At 46.1% G+C, this 15,520-nt stretch overlaps 1 long non-coding RNA gene across 1 annotated transcript; it reads left to right on the top strand.

Annotated features, from left to right (window-relative positions):
* The first annotated feature begins 2,548 nt into the window (after positions 1-2,548).
* LOC128419773 (uncharacterized) lies at positions 2,549-15,055 on the top strand. Its single transcript, XR_008331914.1, has 3 exons — positions 2,549-2,914; positions 6,935-7,268; positions 11,308-15,055. It is a non-coding gene; the product is annotated as an uncharacterized LOC128419773 (long non-coding RNA).
* Positions 15,056-15,520: the final 465 nt, after the last annotated feature.

Genomic DNA, 15,520 nt, shown 5'->3' with positions numbered 1-15,520 from the left:
CACAGTTAGGTGGCTAACACCTATTTTACTGTATTCATTCTCAAGAAGCTGCGCTGCACAAACGTATTTTTTAAAGAATGATCAAATGCTTCCAAAAAGGTGCTTCCCCTTTGGGAATCGACAGTGCTTGAAATGCACATCCTATTCCAAGTTAACTGTCTATACGCGTTAGTATTTGTGCTTTTTATATACTACCCTTAAAACCACTACTAGTTTTTGAAAGTCATTGTCAGCATCATTATTTATGGCTTGCATCCATTTCAGTTATAAACTCAGAGTAAGCTCACTGAAATCAATGAGCGTACTCATTAAATCCATATCCATTAATGGCAACGAGTCTACTTTTGAGTAGGGCCAGCACTGGATGCAACACGTTATGGTTAGACTATATTGTGCTTTCAAAGCATCTTCCAATCGTTCACCCCAATCCATCAACAGGCATCCATGCACACGGTCTTCTGCGTGTGCCGCCAATGCAGACGTCAATGTGCATTGAAAGCTCATTCCCACATGCACCAAAATACTTGGCCAAGCCCTGATGAACCGAATGAAGAGTTTTCTGATGGGCATTGCCATGTACTTATCCCTCCCTGCCTCCAGAGCCACCAGTAGCCGTGTGCTACTAATTTGCCCAGGGCTAGATCTGCCCTCTGACCATTTTATCAGCAATCCTTACAGCAACCCTGCAAGCTAGTATTTTTCGCTTATCTTCAATCTTCAAAAGGTGTGTGTATTTCAGAAGGTCACTGAGAATGAGAGAAGTTCGCTGTCCTGAAAAGTTTCTAGATTCAGGTAAGTAGCCGTGTTGGTCTGATGTAGTCAAAATAAATAAATAAATAAATAAATTGTCCAGTGGCACCTTAAAGATAAAGGGACCCCTGACCATTATGTCCAGTCGCGGATGACTCTGGGGTTGCGGCGCTCATCTCGCTTTATCGGCTGAGGGAGCCGGTGTACAGCTTCTGGATCATGTGGCCAGCATGACTAAGCTGCTTCTGGCGAACCAGAGTAGCGCATGGAAACGCCGTTCACCTTCCCACTGGAGCGGTACCTATTTATCTACTTGCACTTGGATGTGCTTTCGAACTGCTAGGTTGGCAGGAGCAGGGACTGAGCAACGGGAGCTCACCCCGTTACGGGGATTCGAACCGCTGACCTTCCGATCGGCAAGCCCTAGGCTCTGTGGTTTAGACCACAGCGCCACCCGCATTTGTTCTAAGTATAATAATAATAATAATAATAATAATAATAATAATAAAATTTATTTATATCCTGCCCTCCGAAGCCGGGCTCAGGGCTTTCATGTGCTCAGGGCTTTTATAAGCTTTCATGTGCATGCACACTTCAGATATACTGAAACAGAAGTCATCAGACCCTTAAACATAGTGGGAGAGTGGGGTAGGGTTTTTCTCAGGAAGGTAGTAGGAGATGGGTGATTGACTCAATGGGTATGGTAATCCTGTTGATGACTGTTGACGACTGCAATTAGTCCTACAGGAAAAAACAAGGGATAGTATACAGATGACCAAAAATAGTTTTAGCATATGTAATGAGACAAGACTCCGATATCTCTATTCAGCCCAGGTCTCTCCATAGTTTTCAGTTTAGTAATAAGTTGTAATTCAGCAACTTCTCTGAAAAGTTTCTGCGTGAGTTTATGACCGGGTAGGGCTTTGAGCGGCTGTTTTATATTTTTATCCATTGCATTTATATCCCCACCTTTTTTCCTCTAATGAGCTCCAGGTCCTCCACACACTTGGTCTTCCATGTCCTCATCTAATCCCCACAACAACCTTGTGAAGTAGGCTAGGCTGAGAGACAGTGACTGGCCAAAGTGAGCTTCATGGCTAATAGGAAGATTTGAGCCCCGGTCTCCCAGGTCCTCGTCTGACACTCTAACCTGGAGATCAAGTCTTGTATCCTCTGCCTCCTTTCCCCTTTGATGAAGAATGCTGTGTGAACTCAAAGATTGCATGCTCCCACACTGCTGGTAGAAAGATAAGCCGAGTGAAAGATTCACCGCTATGACTGCTGCTGGCTTCCTTGCAATCTGCCTGGGCTTGCCTGGACTTGTTCAGCCACTTCACACTTCAAGATACCCAGTTGCAGATCCCAGCCTCAGAAGCCCCATCCTGGTGCACCAACATCTTGAAAACTCTCCAGAGTTTCCCTTTCACTTCCAAGTATGCTAACTTTCCGAGTCTGTGCAGGTAGGATGTATATATTTTGCAAAATTCATGATCTGCAATACACATTTGTTTTGTGTTTGTGTGTGTGTACACTAACTCAGTACAGGAATATAGTGGAATAAGAACATGCATTCATCAAATATTGTTTGGCTTCTGGAATGGGGGGGTGGGGGTGGGAGTGGTTAAAGAAAAGGCTAGGAAGCTCTCTGCACATGTACATAGGATATTATAAATTATCCTATGTATATTATACCTGGTGTATATTATACCTGGTGCGAGAGGTCAGCCAGGCTGCAAAAAAGCCAGGGCGCAGAGGAGTTGACTAAACTACAGGAGCTGCTGTCGTGGGGGGGGGGGGGGAGGCAGTGCTGTGAAGCCCTCCTCCCAACAGTGTGGCACTATTTAACACGTGACACGCTTGTGAAAACATCTGCACTGGCTGCCCATCTGCTACCAAGCCAGTTTCAAGGTCTCTGCATTGATTGACAAAGCAGCTTAGGTCCAGGGTACTGCGAGGGTCACCTGAACCCTTATATCCCAGCTCAATCATTCAGATCATCTGCAGCGGGGGTTGTTGGTGAGGTTCATTTGGCTGCGGCATCGAACTGAGCCTTTGATGTCATCTTCCCAGCTCCTGGAATGCTCTGCCTTCTATCCCAGCTCTGAAAACTTTTCTGTTCCTTCAGGCTTATGCAGGGAAGGAAGAATGCATCTTTCCACAGCAGGTGATTTCAACTTTTAAAATATGGTTTTTTTAATTGCTATAAGCCGTATTTTGTTTCTGTTTATGAATGGCAGAATATATTCTTGCCATTTGCTCTAATTTTATTTCGTTTACAAATAACGTTCAATGTTACTGTTTTAAGTGGAGAATCCTGGGACCTGTAGTTTGTTCAGGGTAGCTCTCGTGAGGTCAGCACTCTTTACGCGCGGCGGTTCCCAGCATTCTCCATGACTGTTAAAGTGGTACGATAGCTTGCTAAATGTACGGTGCGGATGTGGCCTAAGTTTTCTTCAAAGTTAACGAGTTGAAATTAAGGGACTTAAGTTAGTTATGCCCATCAACTTCAGTGGGACTACTCTGAACAGGACTGGTATTGGCTACAACCCTACATATGTGTTGCCTCTGAGCTGCAGTCCCCACCCCCCAATTTAGCTGGCCCTGCGGATTTCTTGAAAAAAGCCAAAACACTGGTTTTCACACAGTATCATTAAAAGAGGGAGGGGGTCTTTCAGGAAATCATCACAGCGGTGGCAGAAGTTTTGAAATAATCTTTGGCAAGTGGGTAATTATGTGCCCTTTACTGATGGTCTTACATTTATGGATGGGTTTTGTATAGATTGGGATGGGCGAGCCTGTCAGTATCAGTTTCTCATTATTCCAAATGTAAGTTAAAGGATGCATTTTTGCATCAGCTATTCCGCCCCCTTAAGTCCTCATGAAAATTTGCCATCATTCCCTTTACATACATATTTTGTGTGTGCAATTTTGCCTAAAAGATGCATTCCTCCCGAATGATTCCCCCAATATATGCATTTGTTGTTGTTGGAGAATTGTTGTTGTTGTTGGAGAACCACACTGCAAAAATCAACAAAACGTGAATGGGGAAGGGTGGCTTCATTGCAATTCACACATTGTTTTGGGAACAAATTAGGTCATTTTGCATTAAAATTGTGAACTGCACTGAATTGCTCCTGTGTCCCTATATATAGAAGATTTGATAAATAAAACCTCACTATTGCTATTTTAGAGGGACACAGGTGGTGCTGTGGGTTAAACCACAGAGCCTAGGACTTGCCAATCAAAAGGTCGGCGGTTCGAATCCCCGTGACGGGGTGAGCTCAAGTTGCTCGCTCCCTGCTCCTGCCAACCTAGCAGTTTGAAAGCACCTCAAAGTGCAAGTAGATAAATAGGTACCGCTCCGGCGGGAAGGTAAATGGCGTTTCCATGTGCTGCTCTGGTTCGCCAGAGGCAGCTTGGTCATGCTGGCCACATGACTCAGAAGCTGTCTGCGGACAAACACCGGCTCCCTTGGCCAATAAAGCGAGATGAGTGCCGCAACCCCAGAGTCGGTCACGACTGGACCTAATGGTCAGGGGTCCCTTTACCTTTACCTTTTTATTGCTATTTTTTAAGCCACACAGAATGAGATCAATGTTTGTCCTGAATTCAAAGGAACTACGTAAAGTGAAGCAACGTCTTGATACATATAGATAGATGATAGATAGGTGTGTGTGTGTGTGTGTGTGTGTGTGTGTGTGTGTGTGTAGACAGTGTATTCCTACACAAAGTCCCATTGAGCTCAGTGACACTTGCTCCTAGGTAAGTGTCTATGGGATTGCAACCCAAAGCCCCACCTGCACTATGCATTTAAAGCAGTATTATACCACTTTTTAAACTCCCAAAGAATCCTGGGAGTTGTGGTTTGTTAAGAGTGCTGAGAATTGTTAGGAGGACCCAATTCCTCTAACAGACCTACAATTCCCAGAGCTTTGATTGTCTGAAAAAAACATCTCCTGATTAATTGAGTGGCAGACACATTTTTTTCAAAAATGCATATGTGAAATTTAATACAGGTACGTACAAACCCTGCAGATGACAAGCATTGTTTTAGAAGAGGTATTCCCTTCTGTGTGGAAGAGAATTGGCGACAGGGAGATGAGAATGCCTCTTTTGACATGGTCCTGGCGACAACACTTTGCTGCAGCGTTCTGAAATAACCTTGGAAGTGGTCGAGTCATCTGAATACTGCTGATGATGAGATGTGGCAAAATCACCTGCTTTCTCTGGGTGACTAGGAGGAGAGCCAGAGCAGGCACTCGCACAGAGAGGCAACGGGAAGCCCCTTTAGTTGGGTGGCCTCACACAGAAGCTTGAAATGTTGTTAGTTCATGTCTCACCAGGTACTCATGCAAACTTGCCCTAGCACAAGGTTTAAGAATGACTAAGCTAGTTAGGTAGCCTTTACCTTTTTGAGAGAGTTGCATAATTACTGTGGCTTTTATAGGCCCTTGTCAAACTGGGTCGTTCAGCCTGCTGTTTGTTCCCGGGGCCTGTGACTCAGAACTGAAGCTGTGTGTGTTTTAAGGGTGTGTGAGTTGCCCTTTGCTCGATCCCATCTCTTAGCCTCTGTCCTCCTTCCCCACACCCGGCCCTGCGCTGTGAATACAAGTCAACCCACATGGTTAAGCCAGTGCAAGGATTACGGCTCTTAAAAAAACAGGGGCAGGGCCTGAGTGACAGATGGGTGGCTATTACAGCCAAGAAGTTTTGATCTCTTTCAGATGCCTTTCTTTCCTTCCCCCTTCTCTTTTGTTGAGGGAGTGTATATTTGCCCACTGGTTAGTTTTGGGTTAGTATTTTTGCCTTGTTTCAACAAAAGGCTCACAAAAAGTGAGCAGAGGTTGGATGGCCATCTGTCTTGGATGCTTTAGTTGAGATTCCTGCATTGCAGGGGGTTGGACTAGATGACTCTTGGGGTCCCTTCCAACTCTACCATTCTGTGATTCTGTCATTCTAAGGTGATTTACAGAATTAAAGGGTTGTGTCTGAATAGGTTCTGCTCAGGGTAGACCCAACTTGCACCAAAGCCAGAATGGGGACTCGCGCAGAGATGCAGTGGGCAGCCTCCCCTAGAGTGATTTATTATTTGCAATCTGAGCCCCATTCAGAGCAGACCCATTGAAATTAATGGACCTAAGTTGGTCATGGTCATTAACCTCACATTGTCTACTCTGAGTAGGACTAGCACTGGAGACAACCCAATGATCATGAATAAACTGGGCCTGTTCATTTCAGTGGGTCTTCTCTGAGAAAAACTTAGTTGGATACAACCCCCTAAGGTGGCATGTTCAATAACTTCAGTGGGTCTACTCTGAATTGGACCAGCTTTGGATACAACCAACTAATGAACCAACTAATGAACTCAAGTTAGTAATGTACATTGACTTCAGTGGCCCTACACAGAGTTGGACATTAGACACACACCGTTCTTTTTAAAAACATAACACAGCATGTGCTGTAACCTTCCAAGGTTCACTCCTCCATTGTCTCCTGCGACAGACGGATGCCAACCAATAGGGATAATCTTAAAATAATAATTTTAGGGAGCCAGTGTAGTGTAATGGTTACAGTATAGGTCTAAGAGCTATACTAGCAGGTTCTGGTTACCATTCATCCACGAAGCTCAGTGGGTGATGTTGGGCCAGCCACTGCCTCTCAGCCTAACCTACTTCCCGGGGCTGTTGTGTGGATAAAATGAAGTGGGGTAGAACTCTATACGCCACCTTGAGCTCCTTGGGGGAAAGGTGGGGTGTAAACATTTAAAAACAAACCAGAAACTAAAATGACATAAAAACAGCACTTGGAAGAGAGTCATAAGGACTAGCAACTTGAGTTTGTTTTTGTTTTTTTAAAATTGAGATTCCCCAGGAAGTGAGATTCAACACTTGCTTGCATTTATCGTGCTCTTGCTCTTAGCCCTAGACTGGGTGTCTCAGTTCTTGGAATGTCCCAAGATAGGCAGGTCCAAGGGGAAGAGAGAGAGAGAGAGAGAGAGAGAGAGAGAGAGAGAGAGAGAGAGATATCTAAGAATCGGCTGGAAGGGCAACCATGGAGGGCAAAGAGGTGAAGCGTCACTCTGTTTTGCTTCAAAACTTTCTGCATTCAGCCTTATGGATGACTCATCCAGAAACTCTTTCTCTTTCTCTCCATTTCCTTTTCCCCCTCTGGTTTTGCTTTTCAGAACGCCAAAGCCTGGCCAAGACGTCTCACGTTTCCTCCTTTGACTCTCCCTCGTCCACCCAGGTGCAGGGATGGCAATGGGCAGGTGAGGTCAGTGGGTCAATGAAACTTCGGAGTTCCCTGTCCTCGCACAAGGAAGCGTGGCTTTTTGGAACAATGTGTGAGTGTGTCTCTGTGTATTTCAACACTAGGTTAAAGTGCTGACTGTGGGGCGGGCGGGCTCCACCCTTCGGCGGGGAGGAGACTGGCTCCTCCTGCTGCCCGGCTGATATCCTCGGCAGTCGTCCTGTTGACGACCGAACAGGATGCTAGTCCTGAAGAGCTTCGTGGAACAGGTAAATAGCCTACTTTTCTGTTTCTTTCAACCTTATGTCTCCTAATGCCACATCAGGGCAGCTTTAATTCTATGGTGGGGAAAAAACTGTGTCTCATTCCAAGTCTATTCAAACACTGGAAGCTGCCTTCTAGCTTGGCTTTACCTACACTGACTGGCAGCAGCTCTCCAGGAGCCTCTTCCAGCCCTACATGGAGATGCCAAGGATTGAACCCAAGACTTTCTGCCGCTCTGCCTTCACTTAAGATGCAGGAGCATTGGAATCTGTCTTATACTGAGCCAGACGCATTGGTTATCCAGGGTTTCAGGCAGGAGTCTCTCCCAGCCCTACCGGGAGATACCAGGAATTGAACTTGGGACTTCCTGCATGCAAAGCAGATGCTTGGCCACTGAGCTATGGTATTTCCTGTAAACGTAACGTAAGATTCTAGTCCTCATGATTCAAAATTAAAGGCTGATTTAAATAAGAACAAAGGAAGCTGCCTTGTGCCAAGTCAAGACCATTGGTCCAGATAGCTCAGTACTGTCTGCACTGACTGGCAACAGCTTCCCCGAGGTTTCAGGCAGGGCCTATATTCTCAGCCTTACTGGGAGATGCTGGGGGTTGAACCTGGGAACTTCTGTGTGCAAGGCAGATGCTCTGTAAAAATATTCTAGTCCTCCTGTTCCTAAATAGAGAGCTGAGTTTCCATTATGGGATGGCATGATGGTTTTGCCCTAGGGCGAGGTGGGATCAGATGTTGGCAGGGGCATTTCCCCCCTTTCCTGTGCTCAGCAGCCTGGCCCCCAACCCTGCCCCAGAGTGCCCTTGCATGTTTCTTTTCAAAGCCCCAGATTGGCATTTTCCTGCCAGCCTTCTGCACCAGCCGAGTTCCCCCTTTTCCTGCTGGCGTGGCTGCTCGTCTGCGTCAAGACGAATCCTGTGAGTCTCCGATGATTCATGGGTGCACCCTATGTAACCCCACTGTGCTTTCTTCCAAACCGTTCTGTTTGGGGAGAAACAGGGTGGAGCTGGGAAATGCAACCCTACGACAAGTCTAAATGAGTGAGGGCAGGAGCGTGAACGTGGCTCGGTGGCATCATGGGATTGCAGAGTTAGGAGGTACCCCAAATGGCCATCTAGTCCAACCCCCTGCAATAGAGAGCACTTCCTAGAGCAGCCTTCGCCAGCCTCGTGACCTCCAGACATTTTGGACTACAGCTCCCATGAGCCTCTGCCAGCACAGCCGACGGGAGCTGGAGGGCACCAGGTTGGCGAAGGGCTGCTCTGCAATCACGCCAAAGTGCAGACGTCTCCCACTGTCTTGTAGATCTGTGCTTTCCCATGCAAAATGCAAGTTTCTAGGCCTTAATATCACAATGGCTGTCCTTTACAGCGGCAGAGCATCCGCATTTCGTGCAAAAGGCCCCAGGTAAGGTTGGCACGCGGGTAAGGTATAGGGACGCGGGTAGCGCTGTGGGTTAAACTACAGAGCCTAGGACTTGCCGATCAGAAGGTCGGCGGTTCAAATCCCCGCAACGGGGTGAGCTCCCGTTGCTCGGTCCCAGCTCCTGCCAACCTAGCAGTTCAAAAGCACGTCAAAGTGCAAGTAGATAAATAGGTACCACTCCAGCGGGAAGCTAAACTGTGTTTCTGTGCGCTACTCTGGTTCACCAGAAGCGGCTTAGTCATGCTGGCCACATGACCCGGAAGCTGTACGCTGGCTCCCTCGGCCAATAAAGCGATATGAGCGCCGCAACCCCAGAGTCAGCCACGACTGGACCTAATGGTCAGGGGTCCCCTTACCTTTACCTTTAAGGTTGGCAGCAGGCCCAGGTAGGAGTGGAAATGACCCCTGCCTGAAAATCCTGGAGGGCTGCTGCCAGTCAGAGTAGGCAATGCTTACTAGGTGTGACTCGGAAGAAGGCAGCTTCCTGTGCTCCTTGACATTAGGGCAGACTGCGCTAACTTGGCGCCCTCCAGATGTTTTGGACTACAACTCCCAGCTGAAGAGCACCAGGTGGTAAAGTCTTACATCTTTTTTTGCTTCGCTTTGAAGGTCAAAATATTGGCTGGGGCAGAGGGAGAAATCTAGGTACAGTAAGCATTTTAACATGAGCCCTACCTAATTCGCACATCTAGAAAATATTTTCAAACTGAAATGCAGCTGTCCTTTGAAACTTATGCCTTCCCAAATTTTTGGATGCGGTTTTCTGAACAAACCGTACAAAAATGCATATATTGGTGCGTGGAAACATGCAGAGTAGTGAAAATAATGTACAAAAATGCATTATAATAGAGGAAATTGCTGGCAGAAATTTGTACATTTGGAGAAATGTGCTTTAAAATGGGGATGGATTTTTAGTAGTTTTTGTTTATTTAATACTGCTGTTTAGACTGTTTATTTTTTTAAAAAGATATTTATTAAAGTTTTACAAAAAGAAAAAAGTTACAGGGGGGAATAAAAGGGGGGAAAAAGAAAAATACAAAAAGTACAAAAATACATAGAAAAAGAAAAACTACAAAGTACAGAAAAAATGAATAGAAAATAGTTAAAAACAAATCAATCTTTTCATATCTTAGATTTCATTTACTTATTTCCCCAACCTCCTCACACCTCCCTTTTTTGTATTTCCGTTCACATGGTTAATTCAGCAAATCCTTACCCTCTTTATTTTTATCTTAATTCTATATCTCAACATATTATAACTTTATATTTTCATCCGTTATCAATCCATTTTTCCATATTCTTATTAACCTTATTGCTAAGGCCGCTTCATTTCAATCCGACATCATTTTAACATTCATTAATTTTACAGTGTTTAGACTCAATGAAGTAAACCAAAATTTCCATAATACTTACACTATTACAGCATAAAGTTGAACAGTATAATTAAACTTATTCCAAAAATCCCACCCATTTTTCCAAAAACCTACTAGGTTGATTTATATATGTTCTTTTCTAATAGGTTAACTTGACTTAATCATGGTTGCTGTAGATCTGACTTTTCCAAGCCATTTGCATACAGTGGGAGATATACTTTAGTCTTACATTTTGTTAACTGAAGTGTGACGAACTGAACGCAAGATTGGAAAAATGAGAAACTGAGATGAATGGAAATTGACAGACTGGTCCACACCTAAGCTTGACCCAGAATCCTTTTTGTTGGTGCAAGGGATTCTGGGATGTACATAGCTCAGGTAGGGCCAGCCATGACCCATTGAAGATCAATGGACTCATGGATCAGCTCTGAGAATGACTAATGTGGAATACCATCCAAACTAAAGAATTGACAACCGACTTCCCTTTTAATAGGATTCTATTGATTAGTTTCTGTAAAATATTTATAACTTGCCCTTCATCAGTTCAGATGCAGAACACAGAATAGCCAGCCAAATAATAAAAATGACAATAATCTGTATTATAAAACAAACCACGAAACTGAAAGCAAAACAGGAGGAAAAAAACAATATCACAACAGCTTATCGAGAGAGCGTACCTGAGCTTAACTTTTTATTTATTTACTTAGGTGACTTAGAACCCGCCCTTCAGTCAAATCAATCTAAGATTGGAAAGCAACATAAGAATATATACAATACAGAATAACATAAAACAATCTTGGGGGGGGGATCAAACCAAGGTAGGAGGCGTTTCGCTACCTTAAGAGAGGAAGTAGTGGGGAGATTAGGGGATTCCCTCCTGGAAAGGGTCATGAGGGTTGGGGCTGATGGGAGTTGGAGTCCCACAAGATCTTGAGGGCCACAGGTTCCCCATCCCTAATGGTAGAGCCGGCCTGGCTGGAGAGAGAAGGAATATCCTAAGGACAGTAGAAGAGCAGAACAGAACAAACTACAGTTCCCAGGATTCTTTGTGGGGTGTGTGCTTTAAACGTATGGTGTGCATGCAGCCTGTATCAAGCCATATTAAGCCTGTAATGTAGCTAAGCCAAAAGGATGCCCTTGGCCGAGGCCCTGCCAAAATCTAGGTGCTGGTTGTGGGATCAACCTTCTAGTCCTCTTTGAGCAAACCTTTCCCCCCCCCTTCTTCTTTTCTTCCCAGGGCTTTTAACATCAAGAAAGAAGGTGAGGTGGAGAGGCTGGTATCCTTCCCTGTGCCTGCCTCACCGGCCAGCTCTCTGTGAGTGCTTCTCTGGCAGTGTCTTAGCTGGTTGTTGTGTGCAATGATGGAGGAAGCAATCAGCAAGAATACTGCTGCAGAAGTGCTACACACTTTCATCCCTGCTGAGCGTTTCCTCCTGCAGAGCCAAAGCGAAAGGACTCCTATTCCTGGAAATGGGATGGGCCTCTGTTCATCCCACACCTACTCTGGACAGCTTCTATGAAACCAGGAGGACTTCAGAAGCTACAGAAAGCAGGTTCAGGGAAAGGAGGGTAGGGTTGTCAGAAGCACCCCAAGACCCTGAGGTTTTAGGACCCAAACCTGAGACCTAGGGGCTTCCCCCCTGGTGGTTATGGGAGGTGGGGGTTAATTGGGAGAGGGAAACAGAGGGCAGGCGCCACTCCGAGTTTCTGTGCTATAATTCAAGGCCAACTCCTGCCAAGCTGAAGCTTGCAAGCTGCATGTGCACTCTTCTTAATAATTTTGTTAGTACAATTTTGTCGTTTTCATTTTATAGTTAAAGGCACTCTCGCCCACCTGGAGAATCAAGCCCTCCGACTGCCACCTGGAGGGGACCAGGCAAGCCTAGAGACTTCACATCTGGAGGTCTGACAACCCTAGCAGAGGGGAATCATAGAATCATAGAATTTTGCCCAATGTGGGGCTTGGACACACGACCCTGAATTTAGAGTCCCATGCTCTGCCGACTGAGCTGTGTTGAGACTGGCTGATTTCTCTGCCATTAGACTTTATTGCCCTGCTTCAGCTGCTCATTCGGAAGTAGCACAGGAGCCCTGCTTGGGAAAAAAGGTGGCAGCCTTCTACAGGATCTAAGGACAGGAGAGGCTGTGGGCATGTAGGTGGGGTTAACATTCAACATAGGGACTTCAGAAGCTGCCTTATACCACGTCAGACCATTGATCTATCTAGCTCAGTACTGTCAACACTGACTGGCAGCAGCTCTCCAGAATTTCCAGCAGTGGGCCTTTGCTCATCCCTCCCTAGAAGTGTCCTGGATAAAACCTGGGATCTTCTGCATGCAAGGCAGGTGCCTTGCCACTGAATTATGACCCCCCTGCTCAATAGGGTTGCCACCTTTTCTTTTGTCCCGGCTCCTGTGCCTTTCAACAGCAACCTGAACACAAAGAAATTAAGCTAGGGGAACCCTTGCCCACCACTTCTGTTTGTGTCAGTAAAAAAAAAAGTTAGCAAGCGTCAGCATATCAATCAAGCTGATGCTAAATGCACAGGAGCGGGGTGGTGGGGTGGAGTTGGCAACCAAAGCCATGTTTCTGGGTGAGAGGAACTAGTTCTACTCAGAGCAAACCCATTAAAATTAATGGAGATAACTAACTTAGGGCCATTAATTTCAGTAGGTGATTAGCACTTAATTGGATACAACACTACAATTTTGACAGGTTAAGCTTTTGCAGTTTGGGGGGGTGTGTGCTATATATTTACTCTTTGGGGTGTAACTTGATAGAAAGCAGCAACAGCCTAATCAAGCGGCGAAACCGATTGACTGAACTAATTAAAAGCCTCATAGTAGCAGTGGGTCAATACCAGCAATATCTCGAGCATATTTAAAGAAGATAAGAGAGTCTCTCTCGACTAAACTTCGGAAGCGAATCATGGGGAGCTGTAACAAGAAATGGTATAACCAGTTATGCAGTAAGAACTCAAAATGGGGCCATCCGAGGTCTCCGCCCCCCCCCAAAGGCCAATTAATGGTGTGTTCTCCATTGATACCAAGTTGCAGCATTATGGACTTTTTGGTTTGGAGAAAAGGTGACAGGATAGAAGTTTATAAAAATTATGCGTGGCATGGAGAAAGTGAATACAGAAAAGTTCCTCTCCCTCTCTCATAGCACCAGAACTCACAGACATCCAGTGAATGTTGAAATATTCAGGACAGATAAAAGAAGGGACTTCTTCACGCAGTGCAAAGTTAATCTGTGGAACTCACTCCCACAGGAGCCAGTGAAGGCCATCCAACTAAAAGAGGGTGGGACTTCACCCTGGAGGCTACATCGCTTCTGACCAACAGTGACATGTTCTCTGTTGAGGCCAAGAATTTGTGGGAGATTTCACCTGGTACAGCATGAGACTTTTAATCTCAGGGTCGTGGGTTCAAGCCTCAACTTTGGCAACAGATTCCTGCATTGCAGGGGGTTGGACTAGATGACCCCTGAGGTCCCTTCCAGCTCTACAGTTCTATGAAATTGATTGCCCTCCTGGGAAATCACAGCATTCAATGACTTATAAAGGAACCCTAACCATAAGAACATAAGAAGAGTGTGTTGGATCAGGCCAATGGCCCACCTAGCCCAGCATCCTGTTCTCACATCGGCCAACCAGGTGCCTGTGGGAAACACGCAAGCAGGATTCAAGCACCAGAGCGCTGTCTCTCCTCTCCAGTGGTTTCCAGCAAGTGGTATTCAGAAGCCTTGCTGCCTCTTAACTGCAGAGACAGAGTGCAGCCATCCTGGCTAGTAGCCATTGATAGCTCTCTCCTCCAGGAATTGGTCCAGTACAATAATCCTGCAAAGCTGAGCCCATGCATCAAAAATTACCCTCAGGGCTTAGTCATCTGCAAAAGGCAGCTCCGGTGAGTGCTTGGCTAGGGTTTTTCCAGGAATCTCAAGTGTCTGGCCAAAATTGCAATGAGTGGTTGCAGCAGAATTGGTGCACAAGAATATGTTGACAAGCGTGTCTTCAGTACAAGAATGTTTTCAAGGAGCAAAGGATTGGCTGTGTCTTAATGGGCAAGGAGAGGGGGGGAGGGAAATACCCAAATCCCTGAGAGTTCAGAAGCCACCCCCCACAGACTTTCAACAAGTATAATGAGGTCTAGAAACTTGCTTTGTTGTTGTTTTAAAAAAGGAAACAGAATTGCAGGGAGCTGTCCCTTGTGCCAAAAACCACATTTTGCAGGTTTTCTGATATACCTACAAAATAGGAACAAGCCATGCCTAACACAGGTGGAGGCAAAAGACAGCAGAGGTCACATCCGCACCATACATTGAAAGCACATGGCTTCCCCCAAGGAATCCTGGGAATGGTCATTTACCCCTCACCGAGCTACAATTCCCAGCACCCATCAGAAACTACCGTTCCCACGATTCTTTGCGGGAGGCCATGTGCATTAAATGCGTGGCTGTGACCAGAGTCTTGGCTTAATAAGACTGATCTCTGCTGCTGCATTCCAGTTCCACTTTCTTTTTATAATTCAAACGAGTTATGCTTTGGGGAGGGAGGGTAGCAATGGTTTCAACAGCTGCAGAAACCCATCTGCGGCTCAAAGAAGTGTCAGGAACCGCAAGCCTGTGGATTATGTATGGCCCTTCAGCTCTCTCTATCTGGCGTTCAGGACTCATCCTAAATCAGGGGTCGGCAGCCTAAGGCCCATGGGCCACAAGCGGCCCATGGGGGTCGTTTAACTGGCCCATGGACCCCCGCCGCCTGCGTGCATGGAGCAGAGTGGGGACCGCCTTCCGTGACGCTGGCCGACTTCCCATTGGCTGCAGGAAGGTCCTGCAGCCAATGGGAAGCTGCGCACGACTCCTCTGCACCAGAAATAGTGTTTGCGCATGTGCACATGCACTCCAGCCCACTGCAGCGTGTGCAGGACCACGAACTGGTCCAAGCCACAAAAACTTTGTCGGCCCCTGTCCTAAATCATGGCTCCACCCCCATACCCCTCTACAGGCCTTATGAGGAACGGCTAAGGGAGCTGGGCATGTTTAGCCTGGAGAAGAGGAGGTTAAGGGGTGATATGATAGCCATGTTCAAATATATAAAAGGATGTCACATAGAGGAGGGAGAAAGGTTGTTTTCTGCTGCTCCAGAGAAGCGGACATGGAGCAATGGATCCAAACTACAAGAAAGAAGATTCCACCTAAACATTAGGAAGAACTTCCTGACAGTAAGAGCTGTTCGACAGTGGAATTTGCTGCAAAGGAGTGTGGTGGAGTCTCCTTCTTTGGAGGTCTTTAAGCAGAGGCTTGACAACCATATGTCAGGAGTGCTCTGATCGTATTTCCTGCTTGGCAGGGGGTTGGACTCAATGGCCCTTGTGGTCTCTTCCAACTCTATGATTCTATGATTCTAGGCCACACCTGATCTGCACCTGATCTCCTTTGCCTGGATGTTA

The sequence above is a fragment of the Podarcis raffonei genome, chromosome 8, assembly GCF_027172205.1.
Source record: "Podarcis raffonei isolate rPodRaf1 chromosome 8, rPodRaf1.pri, whole genome shotgun sequence".
NCBI lineage: Eukaryota > Metazoa > Chordata > Lepidosauria > Squamata > Lacertidae > Podarcis > Podarcis raffonei.
This window is presented reverse-complemented; position numbering and strand designations above follow the sequence as displayed.